Source organism: Apis cerana, linkage group LG9 (assembly GCF_029169275.1).
Source record: "Apis cerana isolate GH-2021 linkage group LG9, AcerK_1.0, whole genome shotgun sequence".
Classification (NCBI taxonomy): Eukaryota; Metazoa; Arthropoda; class Insecta; order Hymenoptera; family Apidae; genus Apis; species Apis cerana.
This window is the reverse complement of record NC_083860.1, coordinates 7,848,828-7,874,795: the sequence shown is the minus strand read 5'-3', so window position 1 is coordinate 7,874,795 and position 25,968 is coordinate 7,848,828. Positions and strand designations below refer to the sequence as shown.

General features: G+C 45.2%; 1 protein-coding gene across 5 annotated transcripts in view; it reads right to left on the bottom strand.

The window, feature by feature from the left end:
* The window catches only part of LOC107992698 (acetylcholine receptor subunit alpha-like 1), a 204,850-nt gene extending 178,882 nt beyond the window's left edge, over positions 1-25,968 (bottom strand). For 3 of the 5 annotated variants that reach the window (XM_062079368.1, XM_062079372.1, XM_017048724.3), the window contains exon 1: positions 25,828-25,968. The gene's annotated coding sequence lies outside the window, so the exon portion shown is untranslated. Of the gene's footprint in view, positions 1-24,540; positions 25,079-25,182; positions 25,758-25,827 lie in introns of those variants that run through there. The other 2 variants (XM_062079369.1, XM_062079371.1) reach the window with 2 other exon arrangements.

The following is a 25,968-nucleotide window of genomic DNA, read 5'->3' as shown; positions in this document are numbered from 1 at the left end:
ATCCGTCCAATTAATAAGAGTAACGCAGTAACGATTTAATGTTCGAAGTGTTTTATGAAGTGTTCTTCTGTTTCTTTATTGGGAAGCTTATGGAAATCATTTTTTCAGTTAAGACACTCGTCGTTCTTTCGTTGTTCTCGAGTTGTTCGCCCGACTGAAAAAGCTTCGTCGAGGGTTGAAACATCCCTTTCTTCCCTCCTTCCTTCCCTCCTTGCGTAAATTACGGGCCGCGGTCAGCTCGCCTCCATTATTCCTTTATCTATCTGCCGCGATGGGGGATATCCGTTACGCACGTCGCTCGTTACGGCGTTCTTGTCGTCGCGCTATCGCGAGGCAAACGGTTGACGATGAACGAGCAAATCAACGGCCTCGCGAAAAAAAGGAGAAAACTTTATTCAAAGCTTTATTCGTTGCCTCTTTTATTGCAACGGAAATGGACGATTAAACTTTTCGAGGCGACGATGACGATGGGACGGGATGGGACGAGGAGGGGAGGGGAGAGAGAGAGAATATCGATCCCGCATTTTCGACGACACGAAAATAAATTCGATTCCGTCGAGAAATAATAACATTTCTCTTTCAATGGAGAAAGGATCACGGATGGAAATGATCGCTGGTATTGTTACGTAATTAACCAGGCACGAACGAGGATCACAAAGTGATCGAAAAAAGATTCAACGATCATACGATGGGATAAAAAGAAATTTGTACATTAATTTTTAATATCAATTTCGATTCGATCGAATTTAACCGGGACTTTCGATCTTTCGAAATCTATTCTTCCTTAACTTTTAACGAGTTTCCCAAACTTTTAGACGGCCAACCATTTTATCGTCCCGATATATCACAAAGTTCACGCGTTTACGTTAGACCGAGGATTCGCGTTTAATCGGTTGAAACACAGTTTAAATCGAGGATCGTAAATATAGATAGGAGGGGGAAGGGAGGGGAAGGAGAAAGAGAGAGGCAAGCTAAGCGAATCTAATTAATTTCCAATAAATTAAATAACTGCAAATCCTGCCGCGTGTTACATATCCATGAACTCCCCCTCCAAGTATCGCGAATCGGTAAATGGAAATGATAGATGAGCCAGCCAGAATTTCGCGCGCGATACAACCCGAATTTCTTTTTTTAGGACAGCGGCTGTATCGATTAAAGCCAGGAGAAAATGAAACCAACGTTCCCACTGTTCGGGGATCCCTCCTATATTCCCCTATATAAATTAACGCGGCACGTCCCTCTAGAAATTAATCCAAATTTATCGGTTCAACCAACCAGCGCCTCGCCCCCTTTACATCCCCCCTATCCGTAATCCCGAATCGCCTCCCCATACTTTTCTCCAATCCGAATATCCCTTTCTCGCCCACCAATTCTCCAAGAAGACTCGAGCAAGGATTCACTTCCTTAATTACATTACCGATCACAGCAACATCCACTGGCTTCATCCAGCACCGTTCTCGTCTTTTTCTTTTTCTTTTTCTTTTTCAGTTTTTCCTGTAACCCGCCATCGAGAATAATTTTATATATATATAAAATATATGGAACGTAAATAGACGGAAGTCGATCGAGAAATACGAGCATCGAAAAACGAATGAGTCGCTGTTTGCTCGCTAATAAGTATCCGTGGACGGCCGCGTTCTCTTCGTGTCAATTTACCCCCACGGCGTTGCGTGGAACGAGGGTGCGCCGTGCACGTACACGTATATACACGCCGGGGCAAAACGTGTGGCAGTTACGTGCACCTCTGTGCTCCACTTGCAGCGATAGAAATTATGCAAAGCGGCGGAGCCCGAGAGAGAGAGAGCGGGGCGAGAGAATGGGGTCTGCCTTGGAAACAGGTGAAAAAAAAAGGAAAAGGAAAGAGAAAAAAAGGAGGAGGAGAAACCGTGGGAGAAATGGAGAAAGAGCTCGACTCAGAGCTGACAAATTTGTGCAAAAAAAGAGTAGCTCCACGCAGCAACAACCCGGCTCCAGAAATTTTGTAATTTAAGTTAGCTTTGGGTTTGGAAAATTTTCGAGGGACGGATCGATCGAGAGAAACTCGATGAATATTTTCGAAGGGTGAAATTTTTGTGATTTAATGATTGGCAAACCGATCGATATCGATTAATCACGGCGAAACTCGACGAGGAGGCGATCGAGAAGAAGCGTTATTTACTTTATTACTGTCATGCGGTCACAATGTCTAGACAGATTCCGTTGTCGGCGATTAATTAAGGTGATCAGAGCGAGGGCGGTGTCGCGCTCTATTTTAATCAAAAGGTCAAGCATCATCGTTTAAAGTGGCCGCTTTATTAATTTGCTCCGCGCCATTGGAACGAACAGCCAACAGCCAACACATCACACACGCTTCTTCCCGTGTTTTGCCTCCTCCTTTTCACCTGGCTCCCTCCTTAAATAATTCAACGGGATCTCCGTCGAATCGACCTGTGTCGCCGCGCGTCTATTTAGGCCAAACGCGAAACTTCTCCAACTTCGAACCCGCTTCGACGACGACTCGAAGACGTATCTCTTCGATTATTCACTCGCCCCTCTGCGAGCCGAAACTTTCGTCCGAAACTTTTGCCTAATTTTGCCGCGCGAGAGAAAGGAAATCGGCAAGAATCCACAAGAAAGAAAGAGGAGAAGGTGAAGGAAAAATCTTCGAGAGATAACGCATGATACAACGGATCGATATTTACTTTAATCAATTTTGAAATCGTCACCCCTTCTATTCTAGACGCGAAATTGTCAAATCTCGGCAAAAAAGATAAAGTACGCGCGTATAAAATACAAACACGAATTCGTAAACAAGCAAACGGGGGAAAATAAACAAGATCGAGAATGTAAATAATGTAAAGCGAAGATTGAACGGGTGGATGGTTAGGAAATTCGAGCGGTCGCGCGAAAGGAAATTTAGTGGCTGAAAAGAGGCCGGTTCCTTTCATCGAATGCGAATTCTTCTCCCTCCTCCCCTACCCTCGTTGACCAAGCCAAGAGCGGGGGTAACAACTCGCTTCGTAATAAATCGTCGCGCATAAAAGTTCGCCGGCTAACAATGACGCGAGTTTATATTAAATTTAGGATACCCCTCCCTCCTCTCTCTTCCGTTAACCGCGTAAAAGCAAACTAAATTACGCAAACTAAATCTGTCGCTCGAGGGCTGTAAAGTATATACATAAACATATGTACATTTGTACATATATATATATATATACATATATATACTATACTCAATATATACGAGCAACGTCGCTATAACTGGCGGTGAGTGGAAAATTCTTGATGGGTATACTTAACTCGTAACGCCATTCGACCCACCCCCGTTGAAAATTATTTTCAGCCACGGTAAATACCGGCGACGCCACCCAAACTATTTCTCTCGCGTGAACGGGTGCACCCAAGCTTTCCACGGATGCTTGGAAAGGGAAGGGTGCATACTTGAAATTTCTAATTCCACGGATTAACGCCGAACAGGGGGCGAAAACGCGCGCCACTTAAATTATTCTTTCGCTCGCGGTACAACGGATAACGTAATTGAATCGGGCAATACAGCCAATTCCCCCCGTGAAAAGAAGTGATACACTTCTTCTCGATTGCTTCATCTTTACGTGAAACATGAGTGTATTTACGGGTGTATACTCTGTACACAAAAATTTTAAGGGAGCATCTATAAATACAATATATAAATATATCGTGCAATTGTTAATCAATCGGTGGAGCGACGAAGGATCAGTTTAATAGTATGACTTGACTCGTTTCAATTCCGTCTCGTAGACGCCGTTAAAAACGGTTATCCGCCATTTCTATGGGGGAAAAAATGATATGGGATACATACACCGATATATATTTTTACCGTGGTCGATAACCCGGTATCGAACGAAGCGATAGCCTCGATGGAGATGTGTTTACCACCGTGGAGGGAATTTTTATTTTATCGATAATAAAAATTCTCGTCTCGGCGAGAGTCGCGAGATGCGTGAAGAGAAAATTGCGAAGCCAGAAGGACGAGAGAGACGACAATGGTGATCGGCAAGAGGAGGAACGCACGGGTCCTTAAAAGGAGGGAGGGGTGGGAGAGAGGAAATAGAAAATCTGTGAAAAATATTTTTTCGAGACAAACTTTTAGCAAACTGAAAACGTGTTAACGTGTTTTCCATCGTCTGAAAGCGGTTGCAATCCCAACGTTTTCTCCACGATTGTGCAGCGCTTTTTAACGCGTGTTTTTCATTCGTTGTCATACTATAACTTCCGCTTTTCCCGTCTTCTTTCTGCGTCGTATTCGACTCAAAACAACCGGTTCGCGACGAATTTTCCACATCTATCTCGAATTTTGGATACGATTCTTAATCCTATTCGATATATATATATGTACATGTATTGCGTGAAACGATTTCGCGAGATGAATTTCTCGGTTATTTCGCGGGGAAGTTGATCGAGAGGGAAGGGACCCGCAACTTCTTGCCAAGAATTTCATTTTAAACTTGTCGACTTGGGAAACAAGGAACGGCAGAGATCGATGACCGGAAGAAGAATGCTTCATCCATTCCGTGGATGAAATTTTTATCCAACGATTAATTCGAAAGAAGAAACCCAATTCTCGAGATCGAGAAAGATCATACGATTATCATCTCAAGTATATATATATATATATATATGTATGTACGAGGTATGTATATTTTCGATTGTCTTAAAACGTTTCAATGGAATAGTTGAGAGGTTTACGAGTCATGAATATATATCGATGGAACCTCTGATAAAACACGAACGAGATATCGGCAAGAAGCTATTTCACGTACCTATCGAATAAGCTATTTCGCGATAACCACACGCCATCTCCGACGTCGGTTCTTCCATTTCACGATTTTCCAGAAACGATCCTAACCTCTCTAAATCGTATTTAGTCTCGTCCAACGAGACGACACACACGATTGCACGCACCGAATATCCCTTCGCGCTTTAAATCGAGCATTTTATTTCCTAGAATTCGACTGGAATCGAAATGCGTTTCGACCGGTTAAAGGTGATTCCATTCGATGGCGAGGACAACGGCAAGTGGAAAGGTTAGAAGAGGTAGCGTGCAAACGTTCAAAGGTATCGCATCGAGGTAGGGAGAGATCTGGAATGGACACGGAAATTGTAGGCGGTATTCGAAGCCGTCAATATCGTCTCGGCAACCACGATATGCCCCATCGGGAAGTCTCGAGTAAACGGATGATGTAAACGTGGAATATCGGTTGCCCTGCTAATCAAGTTCTATGTCTAAGGCTTACTGCTAATATTGATGTTCGAGATTAGCGAAACGCTTCGAGATCTCATTCACCCTTCTACACCTCTATTTCCTCCCGAGTCGATGTTAACCGTTCGGATGTTTGGGGTGAAATAAACGATATCGAGGGGAGGGGACGTTCCTCGATTGGAAAATATTTCAATGTTACGTTATACGTTTGAAAGGATTAGATATCTCTCGAGATATTCTTCTTCTTCTTCTTCTTCTTTCGCGAATATTTTTTTCCCGACAACTTTTTACACTTGTCACAAACTTTTCCCCTTCGTCTAAATCTTGGATGGCACTCTTTTGGCGCACGCCTTGAAGTCGCTGTTGACCCCAACGAAACAACAGACAATTCGAGATTAACTTTGCCCATTACGAACGGCCATCGAGCTATTTCTATCCATTTCGACCCAAGTTCGGAAGGACTTTGCAAACGGCATCGCTTCCCCGCCTAGTGAACCGAGAAAGCAGCCTAACGTGGCTCGCTAATACGGTTCGATCGCCGCCATAAAACGATGGTAGCCTCCGAATTTTCGAACATTTCCATTTTCTCTTTTCTCTTTTCTGGGCGAAACATCGATGTCGATCGGGGGTCGATTATTTACTACTCGTTCAAACTCGGCCCTATTATATCTCGAAAATTTTCAACCATCTTTCTCCGCTTCTCTTGGAATAAAAATCCAATGGTTAAATATTATTCGAGCAGAAGCTGCGCCATCGTGGAATCGAGTTTCATTAGGAAGAGATAAAAGCTCGGACCGTTAGCCGCAGCTGTGACCGACTTCGATTTACAACGATTCGTGGAGAGGAAGAAAAAAAGGATGGCGGGAAGAAAAAAAAGAGAGAGAGAGGAAAACGCACGTCCTGGTACGTTTTATACGTTTCAACTCTCCCTCTCTCTCTCTCTCTCTCTCTCTCTCTCTCTCTCTGCAGTCGACGCGTGCATGCAACGTACGCGAGTCGAAATCGATTAATGCGAAATTAGGACGAAAAGTCAAGTCCTCCGCCGGATGAAATGTCGCACCCTGCCCTCTCCCGCCTTCCCGTCATATTTGTACGGGGACGATTTTCACGCGCCTTCACCGCGAATCGGGTCACGTTGCTGCTTGCTCCACCTTTCCAAAACCGAGTTGCCTCTCCACTACGAGATTATTACTTCGAAATTAGAATCCGGTTGATCGAGTCGATCCCCAAGAACCTCCAAGTCGAACAGCACCGACTCGTTCGTTCCCCCCTCTTCTCCCTCGCGAAACAAAAATCCACGACAGAGATCCCTGAAATCTGGATAAAGGTGAAGAGAAAGAATCGTTTCTCTCGAGTAGGAGGAGTGAGGGAATAAGTACGAATTCGCGGAGGAAAAAACGAGAAAACGAGTTGAGGGTAGATGGAGGAGGAGTGGGAGGAGCGGCGACGACGGTCGATAAAACTTTCACGGCGCGTCAATGGCGTCTTCGCGGCGCACTTTTGTGTCGAGTTTTCGAGCGGGGCGAAACGAGTGCTGATGCGTGTCACTGGGTCACCTGTGACGATAATGGGAAAGGCCCGCGTTTCCTTCTCGCGCCTATGCGCCAACCCCACGCTTTCGAAATAATCCCGCACGATTATAATCTTTCGTTATTGATTCGTCCCCGTCGTTTCCATCTCTCAATTATAATTCGCGGATAATTCAATTACCATACCTTTCACCGGCTAATTGCAAGTTATTCGCCGTACTAATTTCCACTGATTCACCGCCCCCAATCCCTTAATGCGTTTCCCGACGCACCCGTGGTCGGATTCGAGGGAGAGAGGGGGAGGGAAAGGGAGGGCAAGGGAAAAGGCAAAACCGAGGAGGGAGGATGAAACTTTATGCTCGGCCGAGCCGGGATCTGGACAATGGCCTGGAATCCGCGATAAGGGTAGACAGGGTCCACAAAGCTGTTCTTCCTGTTCCCCGTTTCCCGCAAACTCTTGCTCGAAAATTCAAGCAACCGTGAAGAAGAAGAAGAAGAAGAAGAAGAAAGCGCCGGTGTCGGAATAAACGTTGAAAGAATTACCCTTCTTCCCTCTTCCGACTCTGATTTCCCCCGCCTCTTGCGCCTCTCTGGTAGATTTATATACCATTTCGAATAACATTTCCTCGCTAAATCCACGCTGGCGAGAATCTTCGCCGCGAGGAATGGCGAACAAAGTGAAATTGCGTATCCGAGGTATGTAGTCGTGCGTCGAACCTCAAAGGCGGAGGGAGGGGGGAACTTTGCCTCTCCGCAGTCATTTCGCAGTTTCTCAACCCCGCCCAAACAACATCCCGTATTACCTTCCTTCCCTCACGGTGCCTCCATTCCCCTTACACGTAAGAGAGCACGAACTAATCTCACCCTTCCGGCCGTGGATCCCGATCCTCGATGATTCTCCGAGTCTTTAACCTTTGCCCGTTCCCCTGCCCTCGCTCACCGCGCCGTTCCAACGTCCCATTCCAGTGTTCGAGAATTGATCGATGGGAGGAGGGAGGAAGGGAGGGAAGGCGAGGCCGTTATCGGAAAGCAACGAGTTGACAAGTCGAGTCGACGGACGAAAAAGCGGCGAAAAGGTTGGGGAGGGAGGGGAAGCCGGTACTAATTGTACGTCTCGTCCTCTCATCCTGGTCTCCCCAGCCTGCAGCAGTCCCTAAAAGGCGCAGCCGGCTTAGCTACCGGGTTGCCAGCGCAGCCGCCCTCATCATCCTGGAAAATAATACACGGTGGATGCTTCTGCTTCTTCTTTTCCATCGTTTCCTTTGTCTCGCGCGTCGTCCACGTCGTGTCGTAGTTCCTCTTCATAGTGTCCTCCTCCTCCTTCTCCCCCGTGCCGCTTCCTCCCCATCGTCTGTGTGTTCATACTCTCCCGCTCTTTCCGCCAGATAGACACGGCACAAAGCTCCTAGAATTTTAGATGCGCGTTCTCGCGTCCCCCGCGACTTTTTCTTCCCCCGACTTTTCTTGTCCACGCGCGTCTCGCCCCCCAAACTCCGCCCCGAATCCACGAGAGGCAACGCCCATGTCGTTAACCTCTAGCCATCGCCTAATTAAGCGAATCAACCGAGTGGCCGCACCGGGGGACCTTGATTAACCCGGATGGGATCCGGGTGGGGGAGTCGTCGAGTGACCTTGAATGGGGTCGCGTGGGTCCAGTGACTCGAGAAGGGAAAACTCGTGGATTCGACGCGTCGAAATTCGATCAAATGGAAATCTCGAGGAGATATCCCCTCGAAAGCGAATACATACATCGATATTTCATTGATTCTCGAACGGGGGATTCAATTTATTGAAAAAAAAAAAAAGAAAAAGAAAGACAGGAAAATCAATTGCACGAACCCAACGGCCATTCCATTTAAAAATCGTTGCGTTGCGCAACAAGAGAAAGAGTACGATACAGTCGACGGATTATTACGAGCAATTTTCAACAAGTAATATTTGCGCGATTTATTTAATCGGTTGTGAATATCGGTGAAATAAAACCAACTTCTCGATCGGTTTATCGATACGCCAACTTTGCGCCGTTCTTTTTTTTTCCTTTTTTTTTTTTGGAAGGACATTTATCAGCGAGATATCTATCTCCAACATCGATCGATCGAGGGACGTATGGAAAGAATATATATCCGTGTCCAAGCTTCAAAACGTTTCGCTCCGATCACTTGTTTTCCGCGAGCGTGTTAATTTTTTCTTCTTTTCTCTCTCTCTCCCTCTCTCTCTTCTCGAAATGGAGAATCATAGAAATTCATAAATTCGACAAACGCGCTTGCATTTCTCCCCCTCTTCCAAACTAATTCGATTCCAATTAACTCGATCTCGAGTCCTTAGAATGCTTCCTCGTTTCTTCGACTTATTATATCGGAGTAAAGAGAAGGGCGGGAGGGGGTAGAGTAAGTAAAATTACTCTCTCGAGTTTGACGATTTTCCTTTTCGAGGAAGCGTCTACTATTCTATTTACACGCTTAACGAAGCAACATCGGGTTGGCGAAACGGCATATCGGAAAGACAAACAAAATCGTGGGTGGCTTTTCCCCGGCCGCGAAATGGGGTTGAGGGAAGATTTGCACTTCCGCGTGACCAGCATCAAAGCGGACGCTGAGGACGACTCGCGGTGGTGGGAGGCTTACCTCGAGCCCTGAGAAATCAAGACGCGGTGAAGAGGGCGGTGTTGAAAGCGCGCTTGGTCGATTCAGCGTGACGAGGGGCGGAACAGAGGCGGATGGATGGCACGGCTGTGGATGGGGGCGCCTCGTTCTCTCGTTCTCGGAAAATAAATCGCGCGTGCATGTGCAAACGTCACTTCCGGCGGCCGCGTGATTCGCGCAGTAAATCTGCAAGGAGCGGTTCGCGCCGACGAAATGAACAACCGGGTCAGATTTTGCAACGGGGCGAATCTATCCCTCTCTTTTCCTCTCTCTCTCTTTTCTCCGTAATAAAAATAAAACCAAGGAAAATACGCCATGTGAAAAAATTTTCCTAATTTCTTTTTCGTCGAACGCGAGCGAGCAGAATTATCGAATCGAGGGGAGCACGGAGAGTTCGTTTATTGTTATTCGAGATAACAAGAGTATGAATTATGGGTACGAGCTTTGAAAATATTATCGTTCCCCAAGTGATCTCCCTTCAAGACGATCCCGGAGGATCGCGCCGTTTTAAAAAAAAATGGGATCGTCCTCGAGGAAAATTCAATTTTAAGAGAAATTTTACGATATAATTGTTAAAGTTTCAAGACATTCGTCTAAAAATTAAACACGTGAAAAATATCGATCCGGGGAATAAAAATTACTTTTCTTCTAAACTTTAATTGTTAATTGGATCGAAGATCAAGGAGAGAGGGGGGGAGAAGTTGATACGTATACAAAGTGGACGATGGGGTGAGTGGTGGTGCACAGGATGCACGAGGAGAAAAGGAGAAAAATAGAGACTGGAAAGGCGGGCGGGCATTGAGTGTCCCCGGGAATCGGTCGGGTCGATCGATTCGTTTGTCGATTGGATTGGAAGTTTGTCAAAAGGAGCGTAGCTTTTGTAGGATAGAATCTTGCCAGGGGAAACCGCAGAATTTGTCCCGGGATAAAAAGCTAGGAAGCCGGGCTCCACGAGGCGAGGCGCGGCGAGTGGCCGTTGCCTCGAATCGACTGTGAAAACGTGTCAAGGGGGTTAAAGAGGAACACCGCTGCGTCGAACCAGTATTCCACGAAACGCGGAACTTGGAATCGGTGCTAAATTACGGACAACCCCTCCTTCCCAATTCGTTCCAAAAAAAATTCCCCCCGTAATTACTTTTTTCTTTTCACCCCTCTTCCCGCTCCTTTCTTCTCGTTCGCGTATGATCGCCTAACTTTTACACGCTCATCTCGTAAGGATATGGAGGAGGCGCGACACCTAGATTCGACGGAGAGACGCGGTGATGTATCCCATCCCCGTCATCGTTTATCTCCTTTTCGTCCACCTCCCCTTCCGCCCACTTTAAAACCACCGACGAAGGAGGCCGCATTAATTAACCGAGATACTTTAATCTTTTAGAATCGCGAAAAAGAAGAAGAGAAAGAAGAAGGGCGGAGGGAGCGCCCCTTGGTGCCTCGCATTTCTTGCCTTCACGGTATTTCACGGGAACAGGTTGTACAGGTGCATGTGTGAATACACGTATACAGGAACTATCCTTCTCGGATACGTATATATATGTATATACGTGTGTAGGTACAGTTTAAAGCGCTTTTAGTTCACCTCGGCTTCTGGTGCCTGGGGTATTTTCCCTGGAAGCTCGTCATATTTCCACCCGCACGTTGGCATGTCCCCATCAAGTATCCCTGGGCTATGCATAGTTTTACAAATATTCCACCCCTTGTCAGCGAGCCGTTAATATTCCTTGCGGGGGTGGGACAGGAATGGCGCAAGCACGGTCATGAATTAAAATTATCCAACAACCTGGCTGGCTTGGACGGATAAAATGGGGGGAGGGAGGAAGTTACGGTTAAGTAAGTAAAAGTTGGGCGGGGGTGGGTGGTCGGAGAGGAGCCGGCTCCTTGATACACACAGTTTCCATGTAATTAATTGTATCGGAGCTACCTATTGTATTCCTATCGCGTGGATATGGAAATTTTCTTTCCTCCTCAAGGGCGGTGCCTCCTCCTTTCCCCCTCTTTCGCTTCGATCCAGCCACCCCCATCGAATCCCTTTCCTTTGGATAGTCTCGACTTCCGATTCGTGAAATCGAGGCAGCTAGATCTTGCGAAAAGAAGAAGAGACTCCTTCGCCCCCCTCCCGTCGATTCGAGGAATTTAATTAAAAGACGAGAGAGGGAGGGGGAGAATACGCTCGTTAAAAGAGCATAGGCGGTGCGAATTCTTCGGCGCGATTGATTCGCGCGGTATTTGAACAGGTTCTCCCTCTTTCCCTCCGGTGGAAAAGAGGTAGGAGCAGAGGGAGGGTTAAACAGACGATGTAAAATTGGATTTATCGGGGATCGCGATTAATTAAAACCGGAAACACGTGCTGATCCGGTTACGCGCTCGTCGATTCTCTCCACGGGGGAGGAGGGGAGGGGGGGAAGGGAGACGAGGTGATATCGATAACGATCAACCAACGGGTTGTTCCAGCGACGTTGATAAATTATCGAAATATCTCAAAATCGTCCCGCAGCGTTTCGCTCCTTCGTTATCTTCCGAAGATAATTTCTCAGTCCGGGTAAGCAGGGGGATGGAGGGAGGAAGAGAAACGACGTCAACGACTGCGCGTGTATTCCTCGGAAGGTTAATAAGGGAGGGAGGCGAAACAAATGATTTCGTCCCTATTAATTCTAAATTGCGAGTTACTACCTGGATATAATACCGTTACCGCGGATATCCGCGCAAGCTGGGGAATGGTTGGGGTAAATAACAATAGATGTACGAACGGGGGGTGAACAACAAACGCCATTTATTCCATTTGCCCAAAGGGGAGGGTTCTCGCCTAATCTTTCCTCACGTCTCCACTCAATTCAATTTCCACGAGTGGTGATTAATCGAATATTTTTAAAGATTAAAAAGTATTAAAAAGAGGGGAGGAAGAAAAAGGGGAAAAATTGATTCGCGGAAAGGTGCAGCGAGGGTTACGTTACGCACCCTTTCTTCGCATCGCGGCGCGGATCGATTCGCCCGGCCACGCCAACTTTCAGCATGAGCAGCGCGCGGGAGTCGACCGAAAGTGTGCCAGAAAGTGGCGAAATAACAGTGGCGGAATTAAAAAGTTTTCTAAACCGGAGAACCGAATTAAACCGCGGCAAAAGTCGAATCGGGCCGAAATTGTTGGAGCGTTCGTAATTTCGGGAAATCGATGTCGCGCCGGTCGACGAACCGTCTTCTCCCCTCCGGTAAGGGGGATATAAAAATAGGAAGGTTGATGAGGACGACAGGTGAAAAGGAGGACAATGGCGCATTAAGCAAATCGTGCCAGTTGGAAAACTTTGTTCAAATCGGATGGTGAATTATGAACGATCCCGGCGGGCAACACACCTACAGGGAGTTTCAGCCAACGTGACGCGAGTGGTGGAGTATTTACGAGGCCCCAGCGGCGCGGCTTACTTTCATTGATAAATTTCCCAAGCTAACCGCTTTTTACCCGACCGATGGGCAACCGTTCGCCAAGAAAAGCTCCGCCCTTCAATTTCAACGAGAGAATCCTCGAGTCATCCTCCTCCATGCAACTTTAATTTGGTACCGCGGTGCGCTACTTCCGATCCCGATAGTAGTTTCGATCCGATCTTTCGATCAACAATCGAGGTAAAGTTCCTGGAATGAATCATTTTGTTACTTCGATAGGAAACGACGGGATTCGAATCGTCGCGTGGCGTGGAGAAAAATATTTATAATTCCGGATTACGGAAGGGTGTAAGGAACGACTCGGGGGAGACGAAATAAAACCATTTTTCCTCGCCTCGAAATATCCCTGGCTTTCATCCGTTAAAGTGCTCTGAAAAATGCACGATCGGATGACGCAACTTAGCTTTTGATCCCGATTTCGATCAAAAAAAAAATATACAACTCCTCTCTCCTCGATTCGATTCCGACTAGAAAGATTGACTCGATCCCGCGATCTTTTCGATCCGCGCACTGATTTCCCTATCCAAGATACTTTTCCGACCACCTATTTCTCTTTACGACTCACGCTGATTTCCCGGACTCGATCTCTCGCGCGGAAAGCAGGTGTTCCGTTGAGCGGACAACGATTTTTTTTCGAGGAAAAAAAGAAAAAAAATTAATGCAAAAAGGAAGCGCGGGAACAAAAGGAGGGGAAGGGGAAAAAACGGGGGAAAATCGGGACGGTGGCGCGTACGCGCGATCAAAAAGTAAAGGAAAAACCGAGTTGCGCCACGCTCGACATCCGAATGTAACGCGATACATTCGAAACGAAAGGGAAAATGAATATGAATGCTGGGACCATTAAAACGTGCGTACTACACACGCGCATACACACATACGCGAGTACACGTACATATGCACAAGAGGAATAGAAGTGGGAATGACTTTCCGGTTGCATTTTCATTTCGTTGCGTTTTGAAAGGAACGGGAGAAAAATCGAAGCCTCGCGATACCATCGAGGAATATACATAGGTATATATTCGAGTCTCGAAACCTATTCGACTGGGGAGATATTTTACACGTGTTTTTTCTTTTTCCCCCTTTCTCCCCCCTTCTGAAACCGGAGATTAAAAGGATTTCATCTGGTATCGCTGTGCAAGTAAAAGGGAATGGGCGAATGAAACGCGGTTCTGTTGCTTACACGCTTCGAAAGGATTGCTTAAAGGATTCTGCTTAATTTTTCCTTTTCCTCGAAAATAATCAGAGCGGAAGAGGGGGTAAAGTAAGTTCTCTCTCTCTCGTGTCGTAGCGATTAACCGATCGCTACGTATCGACGAACGATGAGACGAGCAAGCAAGGATCACGTGAAACGAATCGTAGTTGTATTTCGAGCGCTTTTTTTCTATAGCTCGTCGGAAGACTACTACTTTCTTATCCCCTCGAATAATTCCAATTCATGGACGGAATCTTCGCGTGAATCCTTCGTCTCGTCTTTGTCTATCCAAGCAAGTGAGAAAGACGCGATGTCACGGTGATCAACTCGCCGCAAAGAAACCCGTATTCTGAATGGGAAATAATGTAAAGGGGGGAAAAACCTTGAGAGGAGAAATATCCAAAGGAAAGGGCGAAGCGAAGAAAATCGATGCACCAAATAAATTTTCTAAATTTTCTTCTGATTCTTCCTCTTTCCCGTTTCACGCAAGTTTTCTTTTTTTTTTAAAGAGTAAAGTTTCCTTGACGGAGAAACGGAAGGAAAAGTGAATAATCTACCAATGAGAAAAAAAAGACACGCCATTTTATTCGAACACGACTTCCGGGACTCCTTCGGGATCGGAGAGTTTGGGTCTTTGGGTCGAAGGGGGAGTAATTTTTCAAGAAAAAGCGTGCAAGTTTTCGCGGCGACTACGACGAAAATGGATGACCGGTTCAACGACATCGACGCCGATTTATGGGAAGAGATGGGCCGGATGTTCCCCGGATCGATATCGAAGGAAAATGATTTCACGGGGAGGAAAGGGTGGTGGGAAAAATGACGGTGGAATTTTCGGTACCCGACGTCCTTCCCAATGAACCCTGACGAATTTTTACGAGCGACCAACTTGCCAAATGGAAGGGAAGAAGTCGAAAGTGTAGTCGTTCGGCTGGACCGGTGCCATATTTTTTAATCTGGCGGAGTGTTTTTGCCCATTCAGAGCGAGAGAATTCGACGACGCCGTATCATCACATCCGCGTTTGGACATATCGTGTTTGGAAAAGAGCAGAAATCGAGGCACGATCGGATTCTCTGGAAAATTGCCGTTTAAAAATCTAGAAAAATTTCGCCACGGTAATTCGAAACTAAACGAAAACACGAGAAAAAAAAAATAAAAAAATAGAAGAAATTCTATAAACCAGATCCGATAAACCGAAATCGGACAAGTTTTACGACAAAGGATTATGCCTGGATGCATCGATTTGTTTTAAAGAAGAAAAAGAAGGGAAGGGAAATATATCTCGTCACGGAGTCGATTACAACGCTCCATCCCTTTAAGAAGGCAGTGGCACGTGAAACGATGGCCGACACTAATAACGCGGAACTCGATCGTCGTACCGCGAAATGTAAATAAAAACGCAGCAAACGCTGCCCCCTTTAATGCAAATCATCCGCCAAGATATACATATATATATATATATATACACGGTAAAAAGAAATTCTCTCGAGATTTTTATCTTCATCCAGAAAGCGCCTCTTTGCAGAGAGAGAGAAAGGGATGAAAGACGACTCCCGTGAAGTCGTGCAACTTAAAGAAACAAGAGGAAAAACTATTCCAACTTCGGCAAAGATTCGGTTGGTAAATGGGATAGGAGCAATTCCCCCTCTCGCACGCTGGACCCTCGAAACTTTAACAGGTTCGTGAAAAGTTCCTCCTCGAGGTCTTCCGGCCTCGATTATCAACCTTCGCAGGACCATTTTACGCATAGTGCAATTTACGCACGCAATTACGTACGATCCAATCCTCGATGGAAAAAAATAAATATCCAATTCTTAACATCGAGTCGATCCTTCACTTTTCAACTTTAACTCCGTCCAAATTTGATAAATATTTCGATTAATTACGAGTATCGTATAGTTCGTATCGTATTAAAAAAATCTCTCGAATATCGTAATAATAATTTTTCGCGAAAAATTCGCGAGAGAATAACCGATAACGGGATAGTTCCTCGAGGTTATTCGCTCTCTGTGTTATTGTGCACGGCTGCGTTTACTCTTCACCACGCACAGTTTAAACTACCCTTCTCCTCTGGCGCGAACGTGGGGAGCCGGATTTGTGGGGCCGCTGCTTAATTCCCTTTTCCTTCGACCGCCTTCTATTTCGACCAACCCCTTTGCCGCATCCCTTTCCCTCTCTCGACCCATCGAGAAACCCTCTTCTTTTTCTTCTTCTTTTTTCTCCTTTTCGAGACTGCCCGTTTATCCGGATACGCGTTTCAAGCATTCTATTCCCTATTCGCTCGCCCTTCCCCCCCTCCCCATCGTTACTCCATCGGACGATGAAAAAAACTGCGATATTCCGCGTTTTGTTCGCGATCGAGACCACGGGTTTTGTTATAAATTGCAATTACCGGAGGGAAATTGAAACCGGCGTTCCTCCGCGAGCGTTTTCTTCGTTTGTTGCAGAGAGAGAGAGAGAGAGAGAGAGAGAGAGAGAGAGAGAGAGAGAGAGAGAGAGAGAGAGAGAGAGGCCATTGGAATTGAACGCGATGAGTATTGGAAAATATATTAAAAAAAAAAAAAAAGAAAGGAGAAAGGAGAAAAAAAAAAGAAGAAAAAGTGCGAAAAGGAGGAAAGGGAAAAAAAATTAATATAATTCAAAAAAAAAATCGTCGCATCGAAAGATTCGAACGCGGGATCGTATCGACCTTTGATCGTGCGTTAAAAAATAATTCAAGCCAGAAGGGGAGGGGAAGGGGAAGAATCCTCTACTCGACGGCCATAAAATCTCTTTATAGCGAGACAAATGGAGATCGTCGTATTTAACGAGGACAATTTTTTGCAGCTCCTCCTTTCCACCCCTTCTCCCGCCCCTCTATCATCGCTCAGCCGGAACATTTCCCAAGTTCAGTGAACCCTGTCGATTCCGGGGCGTTCGAATAACAATCTGGACGCGGGTAGAAAGAATCGTTAGGGATCCTTCCTTTTCGGGATTCCTCCCTCCTTCCTTCTTTGACCGATCTCATTTTCGACCTCTTCTCTCTACGCGTACGATGGAAAAAAATAAATGGAGGAAAATTGGCCGAGAAGAAAAATTCGTGAAGGCAAACAGGGAGTTGGAAGGGAGGGTGGGAAGAACAACGTAGAGAATCAACGTTAATAACCGTATTCCAGACCGAATCCATCTCGGAATGGAACGGATCCTTTAAAGCGCTTAAACACGCGGCCACACGGTTTACTGCTTAACCGCGGGGATCAGCAATGCGGAAACAAGGGAAGGATGAAATCGGAGGGGAGGAAGGTAACGGAAGAGGTCGATCCATTTCTAAACACTCTTGGCGTATTACGAAAGAAATTCCAAGCTGGAAATACGCTTGGATCCCTTGGATCCCTTCTCGCGAATCGTAATTTTCGTAAATGCGAATATTAACGCGAGTCTGGAACGATTGGCGAGTTTCGGTATTCTATAAATGGGATCCAATCGGTTCCTTTTATAGAACGTTGTCAATATTTTCGCGTTAATACTCGGACGGATGCATCGACGTCGGCCCATTTTAATAATAAAGCAACAACTTTCTACGCGCAACACCCAATAATATCGGTCGACTCGTTTTATTGGAGTGCGCGCGATCGCGCTCCATGGTAAACAATAATCTCGGGAATATCTCGTTTTTACTGTCTATCGATCTACGGGGGTGTACTGTAACAGGTGGCATACCATCCGACGACTTTCCGCGAGGATAAATAAATTGAAAATATCTCGAATGGAAACTTTCCCTCCCCTCCCTCTCCTTCTTTTTCGTTTCCGGCTTGGGAATCAATTTTCCAAAATTTATCACCGAAAAACGCATCCCTTCGTAATCGGTTGAAACCTTCCAATTCCAATTAAAATTAACCGTACTTTTCCCTCGTCATTAAATATTTACTCCGAATGAATTCCAGCGTCATTCCGCTGGTTGCATACATATTTAGTAGCCGGGGAAACATCTTATGCATGCATATAAAGAAAAAAGAAAAAAAATAACTATGCATCAGAGGTAACGCAATATGTAAAATATCACGGCGAAGCTTCTATTTAAATTACAAATCACAACGAGGCCGATGACGTTATTTGCACACAAATTCTCGAAGGTATCTTCTCTTCTTTGGATTACGAAGGAACGCCCGTCTACGTATTTTAACTCCTGCTTAATATTTCATTACATATCATATATACACATGTATATCTCGCATCTCGTCGCCAAAGATAATCCGTCGCGAATAGAATAATCCGTCGAACAGAAAATTTCCTCCTGTCTTCCCGACTGTTTAAATCCTCCGTGCGAACGAAGGGGTAGTTCGCGGCTTAAAGCTCGACCGACCAACTGGACAAGCTCATTAAAAAAATAACAATCGCAGAATTTCACCGGACGAGTGCACTTTACTTTTGGCGCGTCCCTCGTGCATCATTCACGATTATGCACCAGTCAGTAGCGTGACTGAGTGGTTCGCAGGAGAGTGGTTCGCCACAGGCTGTTCGCAAATTCTTATTTTCTCATTTCCCTTGCTTTCCTCGGGACTCGGTCAACACGGTGATACCACTCGTCGTCCTTTCTCTCCTCCTCCTCCTCATCCCTTCCTTTCCTTCCCTTTTTTCCTCCATTTTTCTTTTTCTCTCCCACCCACAGACACACGCACGCACGCAAACAGAGACGACGGTTTAATACCGTACGTGGAACGGGCCGTGTTACGGGCGAGAGCCGTGCGAAAGAGGGATGAAATTATTATCGCGAAGCATTTGCATTACAAAGTGGTGGTATCTCGTGTATCGGGTGGTGGCCTCTGACCAGCGGAGGACCGGCGAAAGGGGAGAAAAATGGAGCAGTGCCGTGGATGGACGGGTTCTCTTGGCCTCGGAGAGTGCAACACTGCCACTTCATAGCGAGGGGCCAACTCGGTCGCTTTAACCTGCATTCGCGACTGCGCCGGCAATAGCCTCGAAATGAAAAATGCAGTCTGTGTATACTTGCCACGGCCGGATGAAAATCGACGTCCTCGATAAGCGGGAAGGGAGGGGCGATCGACCCCCCGTCTTTACATATTTCTTTGATCGTCGATCGTTCGATTGTCTCTTTCTTCGCACGACTCTCCCTCTCTTTTCTTCGGATTGAGTCGAGAGAGAGTTGTTACGTTTGTTCGTCGTGACAGAGAAAAAATTAATTAATCGACCGAGAGAGGGGATAGACAGGAGGCGAAGAACGTTGGGAAGAACGTTTAAAACAAACGTTTCGAGTGATTTAAAATGGCAGGGGAGGGGGAACCACGCAATTTCGCAGCATCGCTTCGAAAGCAGCTTTAACAACCCCTGCAGCCCCTCGCTAAATCGGTCCTGACCTCAAAATGAAAAATGCAGCGTTCCTCCACGAGGAGGGGATTAACCTTCTCCATCGAACGGTAGAAAAAATTTCGTCGCAAATTTCTCAGCATCGAATCGTTTACTCGGCGTAAACAATGCCTGCTCCCACTCTATCGATCGCCAGAATCCCACACGCTCGCCATTTTTTCTTTTTTTTTACTCTTCCTCCAAATCTTTTCGTCCTCGATCTTTCAATCTTCGAACTTTAAATACGTACACCTTTCCTCTTCCTACGTGCGAAGTAAAAAATAAACACTCTTCGATCGTGTCTTGGATCCCTCCGAGTCTCGAAATTAGGATTCAGGAAGAATACGTTGTCCGAAAAAAGTTGGACGAACGAAAATGTTGGCGTATAATATAGATCCCATTCTTTCCCTCGTGACAATGGAAAATTGGATCGGAACCTCCCCGTAAATAATTCGCGGGGAGAAACGAAAAGGAAAAACTTCTTCGACGAGGTGAATCAACTCGAAGATAATTAAATTAAACGTGGAAATAATTGGATGTATAGGAGGAAGCAGGGTTTGCTTCGATTCGTTGGTTCCGAAAATATCCCCGCTATAATGCCGGAAAGTTTAGCCGGTTGGCATCCCGCGCGAGCAACGTGAATTTGAATATCCGCATTCAGACATCGGTTCGAGTGCATCGCTCGAGAGGCAGATCGATAAAAGGAGGCAAGGAAACGAAGCGCTATGCACACACACTTGACTCGTTAAACAAGCAATTTGATGATTTCGCGGCGGTTCTCTCCAAGAGCTCGCAATTTCCCTCGTGTTTTCGCCACTCTTTTTTTTCTTCCATTTTTCTTTTCTTTTTCTCTCCTTCTTTTTTTTTCACGGTTATTTCGAGGCGGTTTATTCCTTTTTCGTTTCGCGAATCAAATCGACCGAGGGAATCGAACGTTAGATGCGCGAGAAATTCGAGAATTACGAGTTTTATGTTAAACGCAGAATCGAGAAAATATGTTTAAAAAAAAGCGTATTTCCGGAACGTTCGATTGCTTTCGGCTATTTCAAAGTGAAACGGTTCGTGCTCGAAAAATATCGCGATGAATTCGACGAGGAATTACGTTTAATTCTGCGATTCGTATAATTATAACGTGTCAAGTTAAAATAACAGTAAACAGCATGAAACAAATGAGGTTAGCTTTAATCTTGATACAAATTTTAATCTTGATACAAATCTAATCGCGTGCGTGGAAATGCTTGATCGATATCCAAAGGAATAATTTCACGGAAGGGAGAAAAACACGTAAATTATACGATTTACCTTATTATAAAATCTACTTCGTGGAGGAACGGGTCAAAATCGAAACGAAGGAAGGAGACTAAAATTTTCACGATAGCCACGCCCAGTTTCGTTTTCGATCCACGTGTTCCGGCCTAATCCTAACTTTTCCACTGCCACGAAAAACGGAAAATTAGCGACAATGGTGGGACAAAAGCGGCAAAGATAAAAGAAAGAAAAAAATATAAATCTTCGACACGCGACAACGCTCGCGTGCCCATTTTCCCCCGATGTTCGAAACGAAGGGAAACGAACGTTCCGGGAATAAATAAAATCTCGGATTTGCCACGAGCATTTCTCGAAAGCGGTCGACAAAAATCTCGGTGACAAAAATCGATCCGCGCGGACGAAAACGAAGAACGGTAGTTAACGCAACTCCGTTCTCGTTTCGGGGAGGGGGAGGGATGCATGGATGGAAAAAAAATGAACGAGGGACACGCTCTCCTCCTTTTCACCCGGCCCTCGGTCGGAAAATCCGAAATATCGAGAGGAGTCGGATAGGCGCGTACCCGAGCATTCGCATTCTATCACTCAATTTACGTTCGAGTAAGAAAATGGAGCGGTGCGGTGGGTGCGGTCCACTTGGTTACGTGGTGTAACACCACCACTTCACAGTGACCGACCAACTCGGTCGCTTTAACCTGTGTACTCTCATCTATCCCAGTCGCTCACCCTCTAGATTAAAAAAAAAAAGCCGATAAAAGTGCGCCTCTCCACTATTAATTATTGGCTGCCTCGTTTCTCTCTGATGAAATCGCGCGAATGATCGCGAGAATCGAAGTTCGGATCGGTTTCGAAGAAGGGGTGGCCTCGTAATTTTGAGAAATTATACGAGAATCAACGAGAAATCAACGTCGCGAAGAAAATTTTCGAAGTTATATATATATGTATAGAGAGAGAGAGAGAATTAACCCTCTATTGCATTCCGTTCCCAATCAGGGACTTTAATAAAAAAGGTGTGTTTCCACATGGATGCAGAATACGTATAGTGTTTTAAAAAATAAGAATGCATAGCCATGTTTTTTTCAACTCGTCATAAACGTTCATGTGATAGAGGGTTAAATAACATTTTGAAAAGGGACTTTGTTAATTTCAATCGCAGTTTAATCTTTGATTCTATCGAATTTCTAATTCTTGAGATGATAAAAAAGGAAAAATTTCTAGTTATATCGGGGAAAAACCAAAGATTCTTTCCAATTTCTTTCCTTCACGGATTCTAACCAAACTTTGGAATTCCGATTCCATAGAAATTCGAAAGATTTCGACCGGCCAATGCCGATTGCGACGAATTAAAAGGAAAGAAGGAAAAGAGGAAAGAAGATTGTAGTCGTTTCGGATTATGCGATAATACGCATGCTCTCTGGTGAAACAGAAAATAGGATCAGGGAGCAAACGATAAAAAGCGGCGTTACAGAGTGTGGGTATCCGCGCGAACAAACAGGATCATCGTAGAAAATTCGAGGCCGATTGAAAATCATCGTAAATTCGATACAGATTAGCCAGGACTAGGCCACGAATCGACTCTATTTTACTTTTCTCTCTCTCTCTCTCTTACACACTTGTTCCACTCTGGCTTAATTTTTATTCAACGACCGTCAATTGGTATACGAAACACCTCCAACGATCATCCACGATATTCGCATTTCGATGCAGAAACGAAAGTCTCGGCAAACAGAAAACACTTTCCTTTCGTTTTTCGAAAAGTCTTTATTACGAGGAAGGAATAAGTTGTATAATTCCAGGAAATTTCAATGTGTGAAGATAACCTCAAATTCTCGTCGAGATTTCGGGCAAGAAGAAGAAGAAAAAGAAGAACAATTCCCTACGTTGATCTTGTGTGTACACGATGGGAAATTAATATTCGCGCGATAAAAGGTGGAAAGTTTGAAGAATTAATTCGAGCGGATCGAGCTCTCCCTCGAAATACCTGGCATCGGGTCAAACGAACGAACGAACGAACGAAAGAAAGGAAGGAAGGAAGGAAGGAAGGAGGAAAGAAAGAAAGTTTCACGACGTCGCGCGAAGAACGTTGGCGAACGTGACGAGCGAACGTGAAACCTCAGCCACCGCAGAGGTGGAGGCAGACGTTAATTCGAATGTAAATTTCGTCCCTGCGCAGAGCCATGACTGGGTTGGGATCATAAATTTGAATATCAATATATCCCGGTCGGTAAATCACGTTCGCGTCACGCCTAAGAGAAACGATTGACCGACGATGACAACCCTCTCCTCTCCTCTCTTCCCTTAATGACGTTTCTTCTACCCTCCCTTTCTTTCTTTCTTTTTTTATACCCGCACGCACGATGGGAAAAGTTTGCATTTTTATCGAGCAAAAAATCCGATATCCACTTTTTTTTATAAATCGACGCGGAAAAGATCGAAAGTCGAAATTAATTTTAAACAAGTAAAGTCTCGTCGTCGTCGTGTAGAAAGCGTGTATATATACGTATATATATATAGAGAGAGAGAGATAAAAATCTATACAACCGCGTTGTGGCAAAGTTGTTGAAATAAAAACGCGAATATATATCTTCGGTGATATACGATAATAATACCGACGCTTCTGAAAATTCCGATGTTTCATCGAAAACTGAACAGAAGGAGGGGGGAGAGAGAGAGGTTTCAGGAGTGGTTTAATCAAGGATTTCGCCGATAAAATGACAGGGAATCGGGATCGGGGCGGAAGTGGGTCCCGCGTCAGCAGGTTTTCGACCATTCGGCATTTCCATCCGAGACACGAGCCACGGAAGTGTCGGCCTTTATCCGGAAGCGTATCCGCGATGAAACCAAGTGCCGCCCAATCGTCCAGAACCTTTTCCGTCCCTTTAAAAAAAAGAAAAAAGGGATCTCGAGGGAAGATACGTAGGGTTCAAACGATTCGATGAATCTGGAAGCTTAAACCTACGCCGATGCGCACGGGATTCCGGTGCGAGGAGGCGCGAATAGAGAGGAGAAAGGGAAGGAAAGAAACGAAAGGAGGATTGGATTTCACGAGCACGATGAGATTCACAGGTAGACGTGGCCGTTTCCAACGGATTTGATGGACATCCCGCGGATAAGGCAGAGAAATTTCGGCGATGGGATATCCGTAGATCGCGATCGAGATGTGCCCTCGTGTTGTCTCTGTAAACGGGAAACGGGTTAAAGGGAAATTTGTTTGCGATACGAATTAATGATTCGAATCGAAACTTGCAATATTAGATTCGAAGGTTATCGATCGAACGAACGAATCGAGGAGGGATGAATTCCGAATCTGTTGTCTTACGATAATAAACGTACGAACGACGAGGATTAAAACGGAGTTTATCGGACGGGTTGATTCAACGCGTGAAACGCGATCACGCGTATCAAGGCGTAAGTTGAAAAATTTGGCATTGGATTTACGATTTGCCACGATGGACGGTGTGAAACGATGAAAACGGTAAAAAATAGAGATCGGGACATGAATTCGCGTCACGCGAATACAGCGTAAATATCGTCGGCAAAAGCGAACGTAAATTTTAATCGTAATGGATTCGTACGTTCGAAAACTACGCACGTATATATGTGTGTATATATATATATATATGTATAAATATGTACATGGTCGTGTGAACTCGCCCGTCGTTTCCATCGTGCAACGTTGCACGACGGGGGAATAGATAATGGAACCGCAACGGAAAAGTGGAAACGATGATTTTTCACTTAAAATTTTCCACCGTGGTTCCATTTCGAAGCGCGAAAGTATCAATGAAATATCGAAGGGAAATGGTATCGAGAGGGGAAAAAAGAAGCGAGAGAGAAAAGAGAGAACGGCTTGATAGGAGGAAAAGAGGAAGAAAGAGAGAGAGAGAAAGAGAATCTAAAGGACTACGCCCAAGACTTACCACGACACTCTTGAAAGCACTCCCACGTTTTCGCGCGATTCCATAGAAGCTTTCGGTTGGCTTTCCTAAAAGTTCGAGGGGAGGAGAAGGGGGGGATAGAAGCAATTTATTCGTCGACTCGAGCAAAGACGCGATCCAAATAAGGGGAAAAAGAAAAAAAAAAACATTTCTACTTTGTATTTAACCAGGATTTCTAGGCGTCGATCGATTCGTTTTCTCGGATTGATTCTTCCTTTTTGCCGAAGAGAGATGACGAGATTCTATTCGATCGATTATCGATACCGATATTTTTGTACTCGACTTCGAGTCAATCGAGTACAACTGCGAACGAGAAAAAATTAATTTAAAAAAAACAATTAACGAAACGCCAGGAGACACGTTAGTTTAGCTTGCATGTCGATTTTAAATATCTCGCGGAAAAAAAAAGAAGAAAAGAAAACGAATCTCGCTTTGATCCCGATTCCCACAATGTTCGATTCCATTTTAAGATTCGCGTTGCAAAAGCGGACGGATCGGTACTTTGAAAAAGAGATCATCCTCGAACGAGGGGGGGAGGGAGAGAAAGAGAGAGAGAGAGAGAGAGGGAGGGAGAAGGCGATTATTTATCCGTGAAACGAGAAAGGTTACGTTTTAAAGTTTCACCTGATCGAAGCCGAGAGAGAAGAATTTAATTATACGCTCTTGTTTCACTCGCGAGGGTGAACGATGACAACGCCCTTAAAATTATTCGCATCGACGGACTAATTAAATTAATTCACACGCGCAACATCTCTCGCTCGTAGAATTGTCGCGAAATTTCCGGTGTGCAGACTGTCGCTTATTTACATAAATGAAATACCAATGGCGTTTTACTATTGTCGCGTTAGAAATAACGATGGCGCAGTTTCACAGCGTCGCGTGTACTCGGGTTCAACGACACGATCGAAATGAGGAACGATCGCGCGTACGTATACAATTCGTGTGTATATAACACGTATATAATATAAACAGAGACGAGGAAATTTTCTTCGTACGAAATACGTAAACATAACACAGCTGGCGTATTACGAATTCTTGGAATTCGTAATACGCGGAACGCGTACGACGTACGACATTGTATACATTCGTGGATAGCAGTACAATAATATAAACGATAAGAAATTGAAAACACGGTTACGAACACATTAGCGCGCATTAATTACGCGACGCGAAATTAATAAGGACGAAATGGAGGAAATATGGAGGATTGAGCGGAAAAGAAAAAAAAAGAAAAAAGAGAAAGCGGAGGAGAATAAAAGATAGACTCACGTTGCTCTGCCGGCGGGTGGGCACATTGCCCGCGGGCGTCGATGAGGAGTAACGGTGAAGGACGAGCTACCGTATCCCGGGCTTGCTGTGTAGGGAGCACGAGGACTTGGTGCGCCGTGCCGATTTACCCGCAGCAGTCCC